Below are 22638 nucleotides of genomic sequence, written 5' to 3'. Positions count from 1 at the left end.
AATGCATACATTGTTTCTTCGGGTACATCCTTCGGCTTTCTCGGCTCTGTTTTCTAGATTGCTTAAGTGTTGCTTCAGTATGTGAATCTCTGAGGCGTGAGGACCGCATGCGGCTGTATTTGAGTAGGTTCACTTCCTCCTGGACTGTGCCGACTTTAAGTTCCAGTGCTGTCTTAAGTTCAGCCATGGCTGCTTCCAGTTTGGTTTCCCAGGTTAGCTTTAGGTCAGCAATCGCTTCTAGGATCTGTTGGTCGTTGCGTGCCAGGGTCGCGTCCGTTTGGGGGATCTTTTCTTTGCTTCTGGAACCTTCCGCGGGCTCTGGTGTTCTTGAATTCTTCTAGTGTGGGCTGTTTCCCCTTGGTCTTGCCCTGCTTGGATGCCATCTCCGGATCCTTGCAGTATTTGGTTTTGGTTGCTGACGGACCAGTACCCGACCCTTAAATCTGTTTAGCTTGGCATTGTTTCACAAGGAATTTGGCGTGGTCAGTTTATTCGTCACTGGGCTCATTTGTTGGGGCTTTTGGATCTCTTGTGCTCCCTTGGTCATTTGGTCCCGGGTGCTAGAGCAGGAATTGCCCGACTTCTTGCTGCCGCTGTATGAGTGTTCTGGATATGTGGTCCGTGCCCTATGCCAGCCTCCGTTGACCCAGGGTCTCCGTTTCACGTCCGCTATGGGCCCTGCCTCTTTCTTGCAAGGCACTGTCCACAACCTGCAGGTAGTACGGAGTTGGTGATGGGGAGGAGCTCTCCTCTTGCTGGTGCCGTGTCAGTGCTTTCTGTATTATGAGGCCTGGTTATGCTGTCTGTTACTGAGACACTTCAGTATGGAAGTGTGCATGTACTTGGCCTCTCAGCATGCATGGACATGTTGGCTCTGCACCATCCTTCCTTCATTCTAGTCCCAGGGCCATAAGCACATTCCTCTCTCTACCTCATGTGTCTACGGGGCCAGAGATTATGGCTGGACCTCTTGGGGATGGGTTCTCAGCTCTTTCTTGGCCGAGATGCGAGGTGCCATCCTCTGAGCGGGCTAGTGCACAATCCAGGGCCCTCTTGTCTGACGTTTAATTGATACTTGCGCCCGCCCCTACTTTGCAGGACCCAGGGGGGCAAGGGGACACGTCTCCCTGGCCACCTGCACTCTGGGGCTCCGGTGGCGCTCAACTTGCAGCTCTGTGGGACTTTATAGATTGATTGGGCAATGCCTTCGGGCTTGCCCGGTATCCTTCCCCCCCAACCATGCCCCTATTTTTCCCAATGTTCTATGATGCATCAGGTGATTGTTTCCTCAACAGAGATTCTTAATGGTCTCTTGTAAGGCCATCTTGACGTCGCGCCTTTCAGCTTTCAATATGCCTTCCAGCGCTGAGTACGTGCTACTTTTCCCAGAGCTGGCCCCAGCTGTCACCTCCCGTGCCTGTCTTCTACCCAGGCACCCGCATGTAGCTGCACAATACACGGCTTTTAGAAGCCTGTTACTGTGTGGGGGCCGCACAGAGCGGGGTCTTTATCGGTTTCACCCACAGCTGTGTCGTGCAACTAAGTATCCCCACCAGTCTTTCTTCCCCAGACAGGGGGAGCCTCTCCTGAAGTGGAGCGGATATGCCGATCCGAGCCCTGTTTATTTCCGACGGGCTAGTGTGGTTTTGTCCGCATTCCGTAATCCGTTATTTGGGTGCAGCAGTCCTCGCTCCATCCTGTTTCTCCGTAAGCTCTTTCAGCGCTCTCCATTTGTTGTAGATCCCTGGATGTCAATGCCGCCTCATCTTCAACCGCTGAGATCCCTCCCTCTGCTTCATCTGGTCTTTCTCCACGTTTATCCAGGCTGACTTGCATGTGGTCAGTCCTGCATGTTAACGTGTCCATCTTCCCATCGAGGGACAGTATATTGCTTTGCATCTGACTAAAAATCTCTTTTATGTCAAGGAACACTGTTGAAGGGTCTGCTGACTACACCCCTCGGGGGGACAGGGGGTTTGTCCATAGTTTCGGTATGCTTGGGCTGAGAAGAGATCTAGAAGTGGAGCTTGGTTCGCTGCTTCCCGCTCTCGTTTGCCTTGGCCATCCTCCACTCTGCTGTTCTTCACTGATGCTTCTCCCCCACCGAGGCCGACTTCCTTCGTGGGCTATGTGCCTCTTTCCGGTAGCTATGCAGCAATGTCCTCTGGATATTCTGGTCAAGAGATTATAAATGCTTAGGGGGCTCTGGTGCCTACGGTGTTTTCCCCACCTCCTTGCAAAGCCCACATAGTAGTCACTGTGCTATCCTCTAGTCCTCGGTTATAATGGTTCACTGTGGCTTAGGGGAATGTTGATGCAGCGTGCCCGGTCTCTTCCAGCGAAGGTTACACCCCCCTGCCTGGATCTGCGGGAGGCGGTAGTCCTCAGTGCTGTGGGGTTGATGCTATTGCGCAGGGGAAGTACAGTGGCTTCTCCAGGTTATTTTTTAAGTGAGTGTTCTCCTTGCACAAGGCATGCGCAGGACCCGGGGCTCGTTATCTCGAGAGCGTAGGATGGGGTGTTTCCAGGGCTCCAGTTCTTACCATATATGGCAAATACTCCTCCGTTCTTGTCCTGGCCTTGTGTTGTTCCTCTGGTGGTTTCCGACAGCTGAGTCCCTCTGGTGCGTCACCTGCCCAGGGCAGCACCCTGCTTGGTTGTTTAGCTGCAGGCTCACGTGAGTGGATGAGTGCCTCTGTTTGCTCTGGCACCTGTGGCGTTAGTGGCAGGTCACTGATAATGGAGGGGACTCGGGGGAATCGGAGGACCTGGGCTCAGGTGTTTATACGCCCTGATGTATTTCACAGCTATTAGCCCTGGATCCCCACAGAATGTCTTGCTTTGCTGGCTCCAGGTAGATTGTCAGCTGGGCGTGTATTTGGCGAGCGCTCCACGTCCTGCTGCGGACCGGATGGCTCTCCGCCCCTCGGGAACGGAAGACCCCTCGTTCCGCTGCCCTTGGCGCATGGAAGTCCTCCGCTCCCGCCTGGCTAGGCATATGCCACACTGTTGTTACCTGTTGCAGGTGTGTGGTTCTCTCCCAAATCTTCTTGGGCTTGACCGTGGGCTTCTGCTCCCTCTCACCGCGGTTAGATTATTCTCCCTGTTCGATGGGGTCTGCAGCATCAGGACCCCCCGGCGTCTACCAATCTTTGCCGAACTGGCACCTGGTCGCTGGCTGTGCCGTTCTGGCAATGGTGGGGTGGGAGGGAGACCAGCAGCGCTGTGTGGTACCACTCCACCCCTCATTGCTGCCACAGTCCTGCAGTTGCCAGCGCAGCGCGGCTCTCCCCACGCAGCTGCCACCAGCCTGGGTCTCATGAGCAGGTTGCAGGTATAACCGCCAGGTGTTCACGGGGTGCCCCTCGATCCTCCTACTATTTTCAGGCATATCACTCCCGTACTGGCTGGGATGTTCGCCCAGGGCTCCTTTGCGGTTAGGCTCCTGCGTCGTCGTCCTTATAGCACTCTGCGTTCCTGTGCTGGGGGCCGCTGCGGTCACGCAGTTCCACTCAACTCTACTCGCTCGGGTCTCCAACCACGTGGGAAGCTAGGATCTCAGGATTTTAGCAGGGTGTGCCTGAGACCCTCAGCAAGCTTGTTGCCCTCTCATAATATGGCGTTTGGTCAGTAGAACAGCTGGATCTTAACCAGATTTAATCTACTACTGCCTTGGGAGTCTATTTAATGTGGAATCTGCAGGAGAAAGATAGTCCATTGATGGAGAAAATACTTACTATATTGTTTTTTATATGGATTCTTCTCCTGCAGATTCCCCATCACACCTCCCAGCCATCCCCGCTATGAAAGTGCCTGCAGTCGGTGGCTGTCTTTCTTATCGATACAAACAGGCATTTTCATTTGTATTCTAGCTATGATATGGAGGCATTGAAGGGACTTTCGATGTGCTGTAATGTGATCACCCCATGGCTCTTTTTTATAATGCGAAGAGCATCATTTTGGACCACTTGAAGAGCGTGCAGATATTTGTTGGATACTCTGCCCAGTACAATAATATACTCTAGATAGGATGGTAGCCCTAGCCAATGTGTCACAATTTTCTATCCGAGATCAGCGGTCTAAATTTCCTTAAAAGCTTCAGGTGGTAATGTGCATTGTGTACAAGGCTGTTCACTTGGACGCCAGAGCTGACAGTACAGTCCTGGAAAGTACCTAGGCGTTTGATCTTTGTTTCTGTTTTGATAACACACCCATCCAACAAACACTTTTCATATCTATAATCAGGTTGGGATCTCCTACATGGTGAGCCAAAAAGTAACAACTCTAATATTGCTTTGTTTAAGCACATCCAGTGCTTTATCATCCATAGTTTCACTATTTTAAAGGTATCATATAATCTGATGGTGTCCTGGTCATAATTTCCCACCAATCTCAGCAAAAGCTGAGCACTCGGCATAGCTGGTGAAATGGACATTCATATCCTCCAGTAGTTCGAATAGGGGGGTTGATATAGATATTGAACAAAGAGGGAGATCAGCAAGCACCCTGCGGCACTCCGAAGGTTATAGGGACATATTCCGACAGGGCATCACCCCAGTGGATAGCCAAGACCCTATCCGACAAAAAGGAGTGGATCCACTTTATAGCGTTGGACGAGCATTTACCCGCTTTTCCCAGAGCCACCAAAAGAATGTCGAGATCCATCAAGTCCAAAGCCGCTGATGGGTTCAAATGGACCAGCACGCCACATCCATGCGTGTCAACAATGTCCAACATATCGGATTGCAAGTCCAACAGTGCACTTTCTGTACTGTGATATGAAACCTGACTGTTTTGGATGGAGGACATTTTAGCATTCTAGGCAATCCTGAAATTTTTTTGTGACCACTATCTGTAAAATATTTAGAAGAAGGGGGGTGTTGGTGATTGGTCTTAGGTTAGTTTATCATTGGGCTATTTGCCGGCTTTTTAATGAGGGGGGGTGGTGGGGTTTTGATTTGAAACACACAAACGTACAAAGAGCTCGGAGAGCAACTCAAGGAATACCAACACTGAAGCGTGTGGTAAAAATCTGAAGATGGCTGCCAGAGGAGGGGCTTAGGGCCATCTTGGACCTACTTTGCACCCTCTGACCGTGACTGAGTAGCATGATGGAGGGGCCCCTCTTCAGGCCCTGCACCAAACCCGTACAAAGGTCATGTTTTAACTTATTCATTTTTCTAAAGCAAGCAGGTTTTATGCATCGTGTGCGGTAAATCTATTTCAAAGTGCGGCCTAGTCATTTTCAGTTTAGGAAGGCTTTCATAAATGGCTTTAGAAGTTTGCATTATAATGGCAGGTTTCATTGTACTGGCTTCACAGGTTATTTTATGACTTTGGTAGATTACATTGTTTGAACTAATGGGCAAATAAAATCAATTTGCCACAAATGGCCCTTTTGAACATTAGTTCTACAATACGTTTTAGACCATAGTTACGGAACAGTTTCATTGCACAAGTCCCTTTAAATGTTCACATCTCGCACATCAGCTGGAGTGCAAAGTTGGCTATATTGATCGTTGGTACATTTACAACAATTCAATTTGCTCCTGACAAGCCTGTAAACAACCTGGATCACACTTGATGATTTGCGAAAGAAAGGGTGTGAGGCACAGCTGAGAGAGGAAACTGTGGTTGTCGTCCAGGTGAAGGCCTTGCACAGCTGCAGCGACTCTGCCTGCAGCAAGCATGCATGGACGGTTTGAAATAAACCTGATGTCTGTAGCACGGAGAGCCAGGAATGTATGTGCGTGCTTGCGGATGATCTGTTTGGTGTACTCTTGTCAGAGGTATTCTGTAAAGAACATGGTCGATGAAGTCATGAGGTGTGACGAAGGCCAAGTCCCATTTTAGTTTGTTCAATGTCAACAGCTCCATTTGCATCAATTCATGGGGTCTGATAGAATTAGCTGTGTAGATGCAGAGCTTTTTCATAGTTCGTGGGATGGTTTTTCATTTTTGATCTCAAAAACATGCAAGTGGCCACCAGGAGTTGCAACTGGTTTTCTTTAAGCGGTTCCACAGACAGAATCTGTCCAGATAAGTAATTGCCAAAGGGAACACTTTTGTCCCACCTCTGCTCTTCACATACGTTTAGCCTCCAGGTGCCCACAATCTTGCGCATGTAGGGCAGTACCTCTTTCTGTATGCATTTGAAGTAGGAGGCTGTGGGGGAGCAGCTCACCTCGGCCCTTAGCATGGCATGCATCACCCTGTCATTCAGGAGATGCGTGTCCAGGTAGGCCCTGGTCATGCTCTCCACCTCGCAGCACTGTAGCATGTGTTCCATGTCTGCCCTTCGCCTTGATGTGCTGTGCTGTGCTGGTCTCTGGAGCAAAGGTCAGTGTTCATTTCTTGGTGGCAGTGAGATAGCTTTTCACAGGAAATGTAACGGAATGAAGTGAAATAAGGGTTATAGGCATTTCAGTGTTCATATACCTCACCCCAAAGACAGTTTGTTAAAGATGCCGGTGTTCACCGTCCTGGCCAATCCGTTGTAGAGAAGGAAGCAATGTCAATCGGGAAAAGAAGCAACTGTCAATCAGCACAGTCACTTCAGCTTTCGTGGCCTGAGGTTGTATCGTGGTCCCTCTGTCACTCCTGTGATGTTTTTGGGAGGCACGCTACCTGGGGAAAGGTTGCACGCAGATGATCTTTGGGAATGATCAGTCCCTTTCGGCACAGATTCTTCCCATGGTAGATCTGTAGACTTATTCCAAGCCAGAAACAGAGGAGCACGCTTCACGTGGCTCGCATATATCCAGTTATGATGTCATTCACAATTTACAGCAGTCTGGGTGGCCAATAGAACTTTCACAGGGTCTTTTCACCTTGGCTGTAGGCTAGAACATCGCTGGAAATTCTTGGTTAATGTCCAGTCACCAGGCTGGATAGTGGCCTGGTCCTTCAAGACGTTTAGGCAAAAAGTATTTCACCTGTTTATGAATAATAGAAAACCTCTCAGTAAGTTCCAAACAGTAATCGCTCAACAAAGGATAGGGGATATTAGACAGTTTTCTTGGACATGGGATTACCCATATATTTGCAGGTCGTCCCATTACTACCTCGTAAGGTGATAAACCTACTCCTGAGTGCCGTACAGCACGTATGGCCATCAGGGCTAGGGGCAAAGCATCTACCCATTTCAGAGGGCTACTAGCACAGATTGTTACCAATTTGCTTCTGAGGGTGGAGTTGAATCTCTACACCAGACCTACTGCTTTTGCGTGATCAATTGAATGGAATCTCTGGTGTATTCCCAACGCATGACACGCTAGTTCCATTGTCTTATTAAAAAAGAGAACACTTATCACTTCAAATTGTATGGGGTAGTCCGTATCTTGGAGAATACTCTTTCACCAAAGTCTTGCCAGTACTCAAAGCAGTATTATCCACCATAGGGAATGCTTCTGTCCATTTGCTAACCATATATATTACAACTAAAACATACTTGAATCTCTGACATTGTGGCATTTCTATGTACTCCATTTAAAGGCCTTTGAAAGGCTGTTCTGGGCATTTGAATGACCTCTAGGGGTAGGTGTATCCTTTCCTGTATTGTGTGTTTAGCAAGTAATAACATTTTGACATGTAGCTATAGCTGTCTTTCGAATGTTTGTATTATACCATACTTCTCCTAATAAGGCTATCGTTGCATCTGCACCTATATGGGAGTGTCCATGTTCCATTGTGACCATCATGGGCACATACTTGTTAGGTAACATCCATAATCTCTTATCAGATTTGTATACATAAAAACCATCATCAAGGGTAGCATTGCTAGTCCATTTCTCAATTTCCTCTTTGGATGCATCAGCTTGTGTTGGACACATTCGAGAGAATTATCAAATTCAGTAGTCGCTGGTGGACTCACTGATGCATAGGTTAAAGTGGCACATTGTTGGGCAGTCAATTTAGCTGTTCTATCAGCAAAAGCATTATCTATTCCCACTTCATTTGTCACTTTATTGTGGGCGCTACATTTTATGAAGGCTAGCTGTCTAGGCGCTACTAGCGAATTAAACAACCTTGTAGTCAGCATTCCATACTGGATTTTAGTACCGTGAGAAGTAAGAAAACCTTGCTCAGCCCATAGTCTTCCAAAATTATGCGCCACTCCAAATGCATACTGAATAGCAGTATAAATATTCACTTTCAAATCAAGACTGAGCTCACATGCTCGAGTTAATGCAATGATCTTTGCTGCTTGGGCAGAGTGCTGTGGAATTTTGCAACTTTCAAACATAGTTTTCAATGTGGTTATAGCAAAGGGAGCTGTGGAGCTACCGCATGGCAGTTTAAAACATGATCAATCCACGTACAAAGTTCCATCGGGATCAATTAAAGGTACATCAGTCAGATGTATCCGTCCCTTTGTCTCCTCATCTGTTAAGATGCAATCATGCGATACAGTGAGATCATCAGAAGGGAAGGGGTAGCACCGTGGCAGGGTTCAGAGAACGACATCTTTTTATCGTTGTGTGGTGAAAGTAAAATTAATAAATATCTAGTCAACTTGTCATTTGTCACATGCTGTCTGGGTTTTATTCATCAGAATATCAATAGCATGAGGTACCATCACAAACCGTGGATGTCCTTGCACTATACTTTCAGATTGTTTGAAAAGGGCAGCTGCTGCAATTGCCCTTAGACATCTTGGTAACCCTTTAGCCACTGTATCTAAGGTGGAGGAAAAATAGGCACAAGGCCTGTTTTTATTTCCTTGGAGTCGAGTTAATACAGATAAAGCGTATCCTGATTTGTCTTGCACCAACAAGGAAAAACACTTGGCATAATTGGGGGTTCCTAAAGCAGGTGAGTTACACAAAGCTAGTGTTAGCATATCAATGCTTGCTTGGTGTTCTGGTAACCATGGTATTGGGGTTGGTGTCTCTTTGTTGTGAGATTGAGTAAGGGTTTTGCTAAGAGAGAAAAATTGGGGATCCATTGCCGGCAACATCACATCATACCGAAAAAACGTCTCACTTCTTGCTGCGGTTGGAGCTACTGTATTAAGTACAGCTTGTATATTCTGTGGATTTAATCTCCTTTCTCCCTTTGATAGGAGATGACCTAAATAGGTAACTTGCTTGTAGCAAAACTGTAACTTATTGAGAAGCTAGGTGACCCAATGGTGCTAAAAAATCTATAAATTGGGTTGTACACTTTATGCATTGCTATTTTGTGTCAGCAGCTATAAGCAAATCATCTACATATTGTAAAAGGGCTGTAGCACTAGGAAGTGGAAAGTAATCTAGCTGTGCTTTTAAAGCTTGACTGTAAATACTTGGGCTCTCTTTGTAACCTCGTGGAGCTCTACAGAATGTATAAGATCTTCCTTCAATATTCAAAACAAACAAATACTGCCTATCTATATGTATTCAAACACTAAAGAAAGCATTCTTAAGGTCTTTAACAGTAAAATACTGGGCAGTAGGTGGGAGCATGGAAAAAAGAGAAACCGTATCTGGCACAACCGGAAATTGGGGCAGCACTATCTTGTTAATAGCGTGCAAATCAGTAATAAGTCTCCATTCAGTTGTTACATCCTCTCTACCCTTTTTTTCAAAATGAAATATAGGACTTTTAAAGGGGCTGCCTACGATCTGTTTGATAATGCCTTTACTTAAGAAATCTTCTATCACTGGACAGATTCCTTCTAGTGCTTGTCATTTTGTACTGGGGTATTCTTTGGTAGATAGCACTATCTCTTATTGTAATGCAAACAGGTTCTACCTGGAGACACCCTACATCATGTTTACGTTTGGCCCACACTCTTTCATCAACAGTTAGCAATTCATTAGGAAGTACACTGTGGTAGTAGCAGCGTATACACAGCCTTTTTGTAAGTAATTGGACATGCAAGTGAGGTAGAAACCATCAGGCATACAATAAATAGTAGCATGCAATTTCTTTTTTTTTTTTTTTTTTACCAACTTTGTTTTAGAGCCTCATAAACGTGTATATATCAATAAACAATTAATGACAAACATACATTGTTTTGTTCATGCCACTTCTTCCTGCACCATCTTGGGGTTTCAGTGCAGTTCAATTCCTTTGCTCATATATAGTAATCATATATAATAACCATCATACAATCCCCCCTACCCCAAACATATCCCCAACTTATGGGTGAAGAAGTGTTCTGTTCTTATTTTAAGAATTCAACATGCTGGATCGCTTTTCCAGCTTAAAGTTCGTTTTTTATCAAATGATATATTGCACGGAGCAACCTAGGCTTAAAGTACATCTGCTCTTTATCGTCTGTAAACTTGTGTAGTGGTAGCCAAGTGTTCAGATATTTTGAGAAAGAGCCATGGGCTGTTGCTGTCAACTTTTCCATGGCCATCACTCCCCACAGCCTCACCCACCACATGGCCACTATTGGTCCTTCCTTAGACTTCCATGCTTGTGCCATCGTAATTCTGGCCACGCTCAGCATGTGGGTGATGAGCGTGGCTGTAGGCCCTGAGTTCGCACAGCATCCCTCGACCACCTCTCCCAGGAGCACCACCAGCAGATCGAAGGGAAGCACCATACCAGTTATTTCTTTAATATGACTTAAAATCTCCTTCCAATAGGTCTCGGCTAGTGGACAGGACAACCACATGTGAATAATATCCCCGGGCTGTCCGCAATTTCTCCAGCAGGGTATTCTAGGTTGATAGAATGCATACGTATGGGCGTCATATACCATTGGAGGCAGAGTTTGTATGCTGCTTCCTTAATTGAGGTACATTTAGAACTCTTGGCAGTTCTATGCCAGATGCGGGACCAAGTTTCCGCAGAGATTGGTCTCCCTAGATCTGTCTCCCACCTTTTGCATATATGTGAGATTCTCTTCAGGATCCATCACCCCATTAGACGATATAATCTGGTTATTCCCTTGTCTGGTTGGCCTTCTTTTACTGTTAGCTCCACTCCTATTGAGCTTCTAGTTGCCCCTTCCTTTCCCTTTGCGTTTGAGACCCAATGCCTAAGCAGAACATAGTGATATCGTTCCCGCTCCGAAATGTTAAACCTGGTCTTATAGTCTTCAAACGTCAAGGGTGACCCATCTGTATAGAGGTCTTTTAGAACCATGTTACTTTCCCTGTCCTCCCAGTGTGTCCAGAAATTAGCCTGCATTCCTGGGTGTTAGGCTCATCTGGTATCCACGGGGACGCCCATATGCCCTGGTTGCCGGATTCCCCCCGGATGTGCCCAATTTGGGATGATGTCTTCTATGGCAGGTGGGCCTAAAACACAGGAGGACTGGACTTAGAAACAGATTTCGTTTCCTCCCCACCAGCCCCTTGGACTCGACCTGATGGCCCCCTCCTCACCTTGTTATGATGTCTGGCGTGCTCTCCGTCCTGCTTTCTGCGTAGGGGTGCGTAGTTTTTTGCGGGTTGAAGCGACCGAGTTAACTTCACTGCTGCCAACCCATTCAAGTGTCTTTAAGGAGGTAAGTCCTATTATAGCAGTCTCTGAAGGCCTTTGCTTTTCCTTCGTGCTGTTAATGTCTTTCCCTGATTGTTTCCCCCTTAGGTGTGCGGAGGTTCGCTGGGTGCGCTGCTTGGATCAGGCTCCTGCCAGGATTATGGACACAGCGCATATGATGAATGGTAGGTTCAGCGTGAAGTGCGGTGCGCTAATGTCTTTTTGGGCTAAACTGTATTCTTTATTCCTTTTCAGGTCGCGATGGTCTTTCTGGGCGTGCAGAGATTTCCGGAGTGGAACCGGACAAGAAATGCCCAGCCAGGTGAGGAGGTTCTGGTACTGCTGTGATTGCCGTGAGTAACCTGTTTAACGTTGTCCTTTTTTCTCTCTCCCTCCAGGTGCTTCGTTCCGGTGCGTGCGTGATGTCCTGAAGATGCTGCCAACGGGATGGGAGATCGCGAGCAGCCGGGGTTGAAGGATGGAAAGCTGCAGGTAAGCAGGGACTGCTAATTATGTTCTTTTGTCTCCTCTGCAGTTCCGCTATTCCAGGAACGCCGGGGTGCTGGTCACTGAACACGATGAGCATCACGCTGCTGGCTGCAGAATAACACGAAGCACGTTCTGTAGCTTGGGTGGGGTTTATATAGACTACCCTGTAAAGTAGTCAAGGTAAAGTGGTCCGGGCTGCACACCCTAAAACACTGCACCGCACAGTCTGGTTCTTCGGGACTAGACTGTGTGGGTGCCTCCATGTTGGCTGCAGGCTTACACACACAAAGTAGTCCCCTCAAGTACCATTCCAAATATGAGCCTGACGCCAAAAGCGCCAGGACTGACTCTAGGAGAGTCCCTGATGATGATGGAAGGCCCTTGGGGCCCCGAATGAACCCAGAGTCCTAACCCTACCTGGCATGTGACCATGCCAGTGGAGTTCTAGGTCACGGGTCTTGACACTGGGTTAAAATCCGGGTTATAAGAAATCGGTGTGAGTCGTCCCCCTTCCCCCCCCTCCCCCCTTTGATCTTCTTATCTCTCAATACGTTCTCCCAATACAACAGAGTAATTTTAATTGATTCTAGTGGCATACCTTCTTTTTCCCTATGTCGTGTGGCAAAGAAGCCAAGGTGTCCCAGGGGTATCTTGGTTGCTGTTCTTTCTAATGTTACCCACTGATTTTGATCTTCTCCAGATGGCCATTGTAGCATCAGGGCTACTTGTGCTGCCCATAGGTACCTACGGAATTCTGGGACCCCCAGTCCCCCCCAGGCTTGTGGTCTAAATAGTACTTTTTTGGGAATTCTCAGTGACTCTCCCACTTCCCACCCTCCCCCCAGATAAAGGTCATCACTTCTTTCTGTAATGTTTGGATGGGTGGGCCCGGGATTCTTATTCGGAGGACGCTTACTACGTATATGCATTTAGGAAGTAGGGTCATTTTAACCTCTCTAATGCGTGCCAACCAGCACAATTCTGGCAGTTCCCATCGTTTTAGATCCCTTGCTAGTGTTTTCAGGAGGTCTGGGATATTGGCTCCGTATAGTCTGTCATATCTGGGGGTCAATTTAACCCCAATATATTTTACTGCCTTATATTTCCACTTCAGGGGGTTTTGATTCTCCCATTCCGGGATTTGTTCTGCCTTTTTTTAAGAGCTTTAGATTTGGGGTAGTTAATGTGAAATCCTGAGACCTTCGCGAATTCTTCCAATAATTGTATGGCCGTTGGTAGGGAGTTTGTGGTGTCCCTTAGAAACATGAGAATATCATCTGCGTAGTGTGCTACTTTTTGAGGTCCTGCAGTGCCCACTTCAACCCCTTGGATTCCCGGATGGTTACGAGCCCTACATGCAAATAGCTCCATAGCCATGGCAAAGATCAGGGGTGACAGTGGACACCCATGCCTTGTGCCTTTCTGAATGGGTGATACTCCCTGTAAGTTTCCCATTGACCATTAACCTGGTGGCTGGGTGTGTGAAATTGGCCATTACCATGCGAGTGAAGACTGGTCCACAACCAAATCTTTCAAGGGTTAGTTGTAGAAAATCCCAGTGTAGGCTATCAAAGGCTCTGAAAGCGTCCAGAGCTGCCACTGAAAATCTGACCCGTCCTCCGTCCCCAGTCTATCGTGTCTATGGCTCTGCGAATATTATCGTATGTGTGCCGCCCCTTCAGAAAGCCTGCCTAGTCTGAATGGGTTATCTCTGGGAGTACCATTGCTAATCTCCAGGCCAGTACCATGAAATAAATCTTTGCATCTCTGTTTAATAAGGAGATTGGACAATAACTTGCACAATCCGTTGGATCCCAGTCTGGTTTCAACAATAATATCTTAGTTACTGGGCACATGTCCCCGGAAACTCTCCCCTTGTCCCTAATGAAGTTAAATAGTTGTGTTAGGGGGACTGTTAAGATGGTTCTGAATGTTTTATAATATGCTTTTCTTAACCCATCTGCACCTGGGGTTTTGTCCTTTTAGTGCCCCTATTGCCACCCCCACTTCGTCCTCTGTTATGGGAGCTTCCAGCTGTTGCCTATCTGCCTCCTTAATTTGCGGTTATTCAGTCTGGTTTAAAATTGCTACCTGTGCCTCCCCCTCTAGGTTTTCTTTTTTCAAATTGTTGGTGTAGTATGAGAACGTCGCCTCTTCTATTTCTTTCTACCCCCTTACTACATCTCCCTTTCCGTTACGAAGTTGGGTTATACCGTTTTGGAGTTTCTGGCGTCTCAATTTAGCAGCAAGGAGTTGGTTAGCTTTACCCCCATGTATATCATAAAATTGTTTTGTTTGTACCAGAAGGCGTGCTGCATCATCTGCTAGGTGGGTTTCTAAGATCACCCTGGCCTTTTTTAATTCCTGCCATGCCTTCTGTGAGCCCCCTGTCTTTGTATTCCACCTCTGCATTGTGTATGTTGGCCTCCATGTTACGTCTCACCCTCTCCAGACTCTTTATATAGTTTGATGTTTGCGTGATAAATTCCCCCCGTACTACTGCTTTGCTGGCATCCCAGATAGTCGACCAGTCAACTCCCGGTGTCATATTTTCCCGGAAGTAGTTCTGTAAGGTTTGCTCTATACCTATATGAACCGTTAGATCTTTCAATATTACCTCATTTAGTCGCCAAGGTTTGTGGGGTTGTTGTTGCAGGTAGTTTGGTTCTATTTTTAGAGGTACGGGAGAGTGGTCAGATAGGCATCGCACTTCCATTTCCAAGCCTGTAAGTTGTGGGACCACTGTTTTTGAGATAAGTACCATATAAATACGGGAATAACCCCTGTGTACTGCTGAGTAGTGGGTATATTGTCTATCTCGTGGGTTAAAGAATCACCATGTTTCCAACAGATGTAGTTCCCTTAGAAATTTGGCCTGGGCTTGTCTGAATGTGTGATCATTGGAGGTGGCTGGAAGGGTTTTATCCATTGCTGCATCCATCACCCCGTTAAAATCGCCTCCAATTAGAATTTTCCCTATTCCCCATTGTGCAGTTTTGGGTAATAGGCTCAATAGGAAGTGGTCCCGTTCTGGATTGGGGACATAAATTGAAATCAACGTGACCAGTTGGCCCATCAGTTTCCCCCCCAGCATCAAATAGCGGCCTTCCGGGTCGTTTCTAATAAATATTTTCTCAAAACTGAAATCTTTTGCTAATAGGATGCCCACTCCCCGCTTTTTAGTCCCACTGGAGGCCAGATACTGTGTAGGGAAGGCTCTGTCTCAACCTCTGTTCGTCCTCTGGGAGGAAGTGTCTCTTGCAGCCATACCATCGAGGCGTGCACATCTCTCAACCTAGTTAACCTAGATTTCCGCTTGATTGGGGAGTTAAGCCCCTGAACATTTAACGAAACAAATGTTAACTCAGTCATGGTTGTACTTTTAACCATTTGTCCCCCTCATTGCTTCCCAGCTCATGAACATTTTTAGGTATTGTGTTTGTTTTGTACTTTTCCACCCAAAAAAGAAAAAACGGAACTCTCCCCCTCAGCCCCCCAACTTTTGAATTAAAACTTCGCAATAACATTCTCAACATGATGTATTAACAGTATGTCACGGGTTCCTTACTCACCCGGAAAGTTTGGGATCCGATCTCCCTTCCCCATCACCCCTTTTCCTTATTGTCATCCCCATTTTCACAAATTTGAAGGTACTGTCCCGGATGTCCAGAGGCTTAGTAGTTGTTCAGGTGGGATCTGTGGGTTTAGATTCTTTATTACGCCCCCATGGCCGAGGACCTCCTAGCTTCCATTGTGCTCTTCCGGATCCACCTTCTATCTCCTCGTTCCTGGATGGAGATCCTTCCTTGTTGGTGAGGTTGCCTCCTTCATCCTCCTGCATAAGATCTGCCATATCTTCCTCCTTGGAGACGGAGAACCTCTGGCCTTTCCATTCGAAACGAAGACCTGTCGGGTGTCCCCACCGGTATCGCACATCCCTGGATCTCAAACCAATCTGATTACCGTCAGTCTTTTCTTCCTGGCAAGGGTAGCTTGACCTAGGTCTTGAAACAACTGAATTGGTCTGGAGCGGAATCTGATGGGTTCCTTCCTATGAGCGGTTCGCATAATGTCCTCTTTCAGCTGATACAGGTGTATCCGGGTTAGCACATCGGGAGTCAGATTCTTGTTAAGTTAATATGTAGAGTAGATCCTGTGCGTCCGATCTAGCACGATTTCTTTGTTCTCTTTTGTGTTCAGGATGTATCGAAACAGGTCCAGCACATATTGTTGTAAGTCAGAGTCCATTACTGATTTCGGAATTCCACGAATTCGAATGTTATTTTGCCTGGACCTGTTTTCGGCATCTTCTTGTTTATTCTGCACTCGTTCCATTTGTTGCAGCTCATGAACCGTGTTTGCCAGGATGTCCTGTTCATGGCTCTGCTCCGTTACCACTGTTTCAACCTCATCGATCCTTTTTTTTACCGCCAAGACTCCCTTGCTGAGATCAGAGATGGACTTGGCTAGGTTATTTGCACTTCTCTTTAATGTCTTTATTAAGCTCCTGCAGCATTTCTAATAGATCCGACTTTCGGATAGGTGGGTCTTCGGGGTGCCTTGCCCCCTCTGGAGCGGGGGTATGTACCTGGGCCATCGCCTGCACCTGGTTGCGATTGAGTATCTGCTGTCTGCAGCAGGGCTTTGATATCGCCAGAGCCCTGGCCTTTGGACTTCGTTGTTTGTTTGGACATCTTGGTCGATGTGTGCTGTTCTTGTTTGTCGCTTTAGGTAGGGTCTGATGAGTTAGGATCGATGTTGCTCACCACTGTTGCCCCCTCAGGTAGGTTTTCCACCTCCTACCACTTTGGGGATTCCATTGTAGGACCAGGTGTAGCTCTTTGTCTATGATATGTTTGTGCTATGGGCTGAGGTTTATTTTGCACTTCTGGGTTTAGCCGCAAGTGGTCCACCCATATTCTTCTTTCACCCCTTTTTGGGGTGTGTGCCTCAGTTTGTTGTACCGTGGGAGTGTGTATTCCTTCATTCTCTGTATGGCCACTGCCACTTGTTCCTGTTTATGCCTAGCTGTTTATAGATTGTTTCATTGGGTGTTTCAGCCTCATATAAGCCCCGTTACAGATAAGTGGAGAGAGAGAGCTATTCAGTGGACCTCCGAGCCTAGCACTTTGGCTATTGTTGCTTCCTCTGATCCCCGGTACTGCTCCCTGGATGTCTTGATGTGCTGTTAGGGGTTCATTCTTCTCTCCACTTCATTAGCGCACTGGGGATTGGATTATAATTACCTCGCACAGCATGCAATTTCTTAAGCAGATCCTTTCCAAATAGATTCAAAGCACATTTGTCAGTAAGCTCAACCAGAGCAAGACATGAAATAGATCCTATAGAAAATCGGATAGGCTCTGAAGTAGGGCTATAAACGGGCGTATAAGAAAAACCTACTGATGTGTTTACCTTCCAGAGAGGGGCACAGTAGGTACCAATTTATGGGAGATGGATGTATGGGTAGCCCCGGTATCAAGTAAGAACTGTTTTTCCTGGTTTTGCATCTTTAAGTGATAACTCAAAATATGGTCCTTCAGGGTCTACTGGAATCGGCACGCTCCCTTTACCCCCTCTTGGGCATCTCTATTCTACATAATCATCTGAATGTGTATCATCCTCATAGTAATCTCTTGCTAAATAATGTTGGCCTGTTTGGGATCAAAATAATCCTGCTTCTCTTGGATAGTTTTTTAACTTCTTCACCATTACTTTGTCTCATCTGTCCTCTGGCAAAACTACGCCCTACGGACCTTCCTCTTGCTCTAGGCCTTAATGGGCAGTCACAGATCCAATGGTCCTGACCTTTGCAATAAAGGCACCCTTCATCTGAACCACTCCTTCCATCGAAAGACGGTGCACTTACTCCTCCTCCCTTTCCTCTGAACATACCTCTTCCCCTCTGCATACTTCTTCCTCGTCTTCTCTGGAGATGCTTGTTGCATCAATGCTCTAGTTATTAAACTATTCAGCCTTCTTTCTTTACTGGGTCTACCCGCATAATACCTGGCCGTAGTTAGTATCTGAGCAGCATTTTGGGTTGGCCATGTAGACTCATATGTTTGGATGTAATGCTTAAGTAAAAAAGCAATCCTTCTACAAAAGGTGAATAGAAGTCCTTTTGCTCTTCTGTAGTACTTGGGTTCATTCTGCTAAAAGCCTTCTCTTTCCTGGAGAAATATTTCTCAACTGATTCTCCTTCATCCGGCTTACAAGTAGTTAGCTTATCCTAGTTCATCTGCTTTCTGTTCTATTCTTCTCATTATGTGCTCTGGTAAGGCAAGAATAGTTTAGTCTAAACAACCCTGCTAATTTCTGAATTTGGTCACTGTCTCATCTTCTAATGCAGTCCATTTAATGAGAGGTTCTTCACTATCCGGTTTTCTAGAAGAAATGGAGATGAGGTGCTCTCTGATTCCCAGTCAGATTTACCTGCTAAAGCAACAGTTGGAGTCATGAAAACGTTTGGAGGAGAAGACTATCAATCATCAGAGAGGCTGTGTTTCTTTTCCTTTTCAGGTGTGTCTGGTTAATTTCCCCCTCCCCCTATCAAGGGTAAGATTTGTGCTATGGACGAGAGTTGGTCCCTGGTCAACTGCATTGAAAAAATGGTGCAACTACAGCTACTAGAATTGTTAGACTTTAATGATAATTATTAGACACACCTGAAAAGGAAAACAGCCTCCCTGATGTTTGATAGAGTCAAGAAAACGTTTGGAGGAGAAGACAAACTGTGTTGCAGCAGCTAAACATGACTGGGCACCAGAGTGCACGCCTCATCCTCTTTTTTCATATCCGGTTTTCAACACCGTCTCCAAATGTCTGGAGGTAATATACAAGAGAATAGCTGGTCAATATCACTCCGTGAATAGCTGCTCAATATCACTCCGTGTTAGAGTTCCAGTCTTTAGCACATGGTTAGTTTTGCTATACCATTGCTCTTGATTCTGCCTAATATCTGGAAAGTCCTTGGTAAAGGATAATAGTTCCATACGATTCCAAGGCACATGCACATGATGTGTGGGGTTGTTACTATCAAACCCAGGCACTTCTCTCATAGGGTTCTTGTGTGTTACTGGACTGTATAAGGGAATTGTATCAAGCCACTTTAGTAGTGTCACTATGATATCTGAGCAGTCAGCTGTAGGAATAGTCCCTTTTTGGCTATTCGTATCAATTTCCCTGTAGTTGTCTGCAAGATCATATTCTTCGCTTTTTGTTTACTTTTAACCTCTTTATAGGCTAACCACACTTTGCTACATAAGTGTTTCACAATTTAATTTGCCACAGGCTGTTCTACTTGAGGCACACTATTCCCAGCTATTTTAATCCCTTCTTCTCCTTGAGCTATCCAAGCATTGGCGCAAAACATTTTGCTTCATCCCTTTGAGATGCAGTTATGCTCCTAGTCTGGTATACAGGAGTACGTGATGGAGCAGGAGGCTCCTTTAACCCATCTCACACTTCTGGGTGAGGGTAAGGAGGTGGAGGAGTTCTCTTAGTAGAGAGAAGGCATTCTAATAAGGGATCAATCTCTACATCAGTGTTTATCATACGTGCTGTGGCTTCAGTACATGATTCATATGCTCCTACTGTTTGTATCACACACACACACTATTATCCTGTTCTCATCCTTCCTTTAGTTTCTGGAGCTCATAGGCTCTAGCTTTATCTTTTTCTGATTGTGTCTTTTTATTCTTTAACGGTGCTTCTTTCATTGATTTCTGTCTGGCATAATTTTCTCAAATTTGATGTCTTCCATTGTAGTGGTGGTACCTCTTTCTCTCCTTTGGCTGACAACGTTTCTCTAAGATACGCTATTTTGTCCAAATCAGTAGTACCATGAATAGGAAAACAAAGGGTAGGGTCACTGGCTTTGTAGGTATACTTATGCCATTCATGCAAAAACCGGACTATGCCTAGTCCCTTCTTAATCAGTAATTCCCAACAAGGGGTTCCTCTGGTGGTGTAGGCACATTTTGTTCTAAGTTATTTAAACGCTTTCGGGAACAACATTTCAAACCACAACAGTTCACCTTGGTACATGCACGACCCATAATTACTGAGTTACCTGTCCCGGCTTGCCTAGCCTTGTCACATGTTACCTTGTGTTACCTTGCGTAACCCTTGTGATCACAAGATCATAACCCCCTAGGACATACTTACAAGCAGTACCTTTCCCATGGTGTGATAATAATAAATGAAAAAAGGGAAATACATTTTTAACCAATTACTCAATAACCAGAAACATTGTCACCGGATTCAGAAGTATCAGCACACAGGCTCATCTGTGTTCGAGTCTGTCGGCGAACGGCGCGCTGGTCCTTAGACTTCTTACCAGAGTTCCTACTATAGCAGTGGCCTTCACAAATTGGTCTGAGCCGTCATCCGCACTTGTCAACTGTGGGCGTGGGAACTCAACATGGCTCTGACAAGGCTCATGGGCGGCCCCTCAAGATTCTCCTGTGGAAGACTGCTTTATTTGTGGCCATTGCCTCTGCCAGACTGGAAGCAACTGTACCTGACTTTCCACAAATCAAGGGTGGTAATGCGTACACACTCTTCTTTCAATGTTTTGTCGAATTCCACCTCAACCAGCCTTTGGTGGTTATATGTTTTCTTCCCGAAACCTGCGCCGCCAGCGGAAATTGCCTTGCACTTGCTGGAAGTTGCTTGTGCCCTCAAGTTCTACGTGACACACAGTTTTCGAAAGACTTCACAACTGTTCGTGAACGTCCTGTAAAAGTTGGAAAGACTTTGTCCAAGGCTTCCATTTCAAAGTGGCTCTCCGGCTGTATCACTTTGTCATCGGTTGGTGAACCGACCGGTGCCTGGCCGTCCGAGAGCCCACTCCACCAGAGCAATCACTGCAACACCGGCTTTCTCTGGCATGGATTCACATGCTCATGAATATTCCCCGTCAGGCCGGGAATCCTCGGTATAGAAAAAAAATCGGTATCAGTTTCGTTTCTGTTCTGTCTTTCTTGGTAGTAACCAATCACTGGTCTCTGGGTCATACTGCTCCCAGCCATGACTGCCCTCTCCCTAAGCCCCGCCTCTGGCAGCCATCCTCAGATTTTTACCGCACGTTCAAGTGTTGGGAGTCCTCGTGCTTTAGCTCTCCAGCTTTTGCTGCGTTTTTGCGCTTTTTCAGGAGATTTTTTCTCAGTTTTCGGTTAAATAGAGCCTCAAGCTCCACCGTTTCTACATCCGATCAACGGGGATCCGTTTTGGAGTTTTCTACGCCCCTCAAGGGTGAAGTTTTTGTCGAGTTACGCTTTTGGAGGATTCCAGAAGTTCCGAGGCCTACCCCGCACATGGCCCAGGAGAAAGGAAGCTCGACGCCTGGGAAGCTGTTCAGGACCTGCCCTGGATGCCAGCTTCAGAATGTTTTCAAGGAGGACGAGCATTCGTTATGCCTCTACTGTCTCCATGAGGACAAGACGCACACGGAGAAGGACTGTGCGTTTTGTGGGAACATGTCGGAGCGGTCCATGAAGGATCGCCACCTCCGTCTCGCCAACTGGCTGGAAGGGAAGAGCCCATCCGGCGAGAAGAAGAAAAATAAGTCAGAGCGGTCTTCTAAGTCCTGTGAGGGCGCACCGATGACGGGGGCTCAACAAAAGGCTACGCACCGCGAGTTTGCGGGCACCGGGAGCGCCGGACGGTCGGGCTCCTTGGCTGCCAGGCAGGGCGCATCCTCCCTGGTGCCATCAACCACGAGCCAACGCTCTGGCTCGGCTAAGAGGAAGTCCGAGAACCCGGCGAAGCTTCTGGAGGGGCCCCGGTCGATCTCGAAGATTCCGGCAGAGGGGGAGCGAGGCTCGGACCCTCCCCCCCCCAAGGTGAAGGCCCCAGGCATCCAGAAGGTGACGATGGCCTTAATTCACCCTGCTGAGACCTCGATTGAGGATGTCGCCACGGCCCTGTCTCAGCCTGTGGAGGCTACACCAGTGGAGGCGCCCTCAGGACCCAGACTCCCCTTGCCGCCGCGGAGGGAGTAGTCTTTCAGGCCCATTGAGAAGACCCCCACGAAGTCCTCGTTGGAAAAGGTGGGGGAGGAGCTGGTGGCCATCGTGGATATGGACACGACCTCTGAAGAAGAGCTCATCGAAGTCGTGGAAGAGGCCCAGCCCATCGGGAGGGATCCCGACGAGGGCGACGACGAGAGCAATGGTGTCGCCGACAAGGCTCCTCAAGAGCCCTCGCGCCTGTCGTTTCCGGCGCCGCATGACACTTCGGCGGCCATTTTGTCAGCGATTCTGTCCTTATGCTCGGAGATGAGGACAAGGTTGCCCCTTCCCCCGGCAGAGGTACCTGAGCCAGACCCAACGGGGGAACCGGAGCCAGGACCTTCGGAAAGTCCACCGCATAAGAAGAGGACGACGCATCCTATGCCACCTCTCCCACCTCTGCGGCCTGCTCTGCCTTCCCCCCGGTCTACTACCCACAGGGATGATACAGGCACGGACACGGCTACGACAGGTACAGATGACGAAGGAGGCGACGACGGGACGTGTCCCGCGTCGCCCCCTGCTCGGGCTTCCGCGCCCGACGAGATTGGATCCTTTCATGCCATGATTTCCAGGGAATCCGAGCTTTTCCAGCTCTGCCCAGAAGAGAAGAAGAAAGAAGGGTTCCTTTACCAACGGCGCGAGGCTAAAAGGAAGACGATCCTCGCCGTACCGCTTCTTGATGACATCTGGGATGAGGGGCTCGTCCTCC

General features: G+C 47.2%; 1 protein-coding gene and 1 pseudogene across 1 annotated transcript in view; one reads left to right on the top strand and one right to left on the bottom strand.

The window, feature by feature from the left end:
* NUP155 (nucleoporin 155) overlaps positions 1-22638 on the top strand; it is a 1628423-nt gene that overhangs the window by 405025 nt on the left and 1200760 nt on the right. The gene's annotated exons all lie outside the window — the stretch shown is intronic.
* LOC138510919 (G1/S-specific cyclin-D1 pseudogene) lies at positions 5529-6289 on the bottom strand (annotated as a pseudogene).

This window comes from Ambystoma mexicanum, chromosome 6p (genome assembly GCF_040938575.1).
Source record: "Ambystoma mexicanum isolate Mex_15411 chromosome 6p, UKY_AmexF1_1, whole genome shotgun sequence".
Lineage (NCBI taxonomy): Eukaryota > Metazoa > Chordata > Amphibia > Caudata > Ambystomatidae > Ambystoma > Ambystoma mexicanum.
This window is presented reverse-complemented; position numbering and strand designations above follow the sequence as displayed.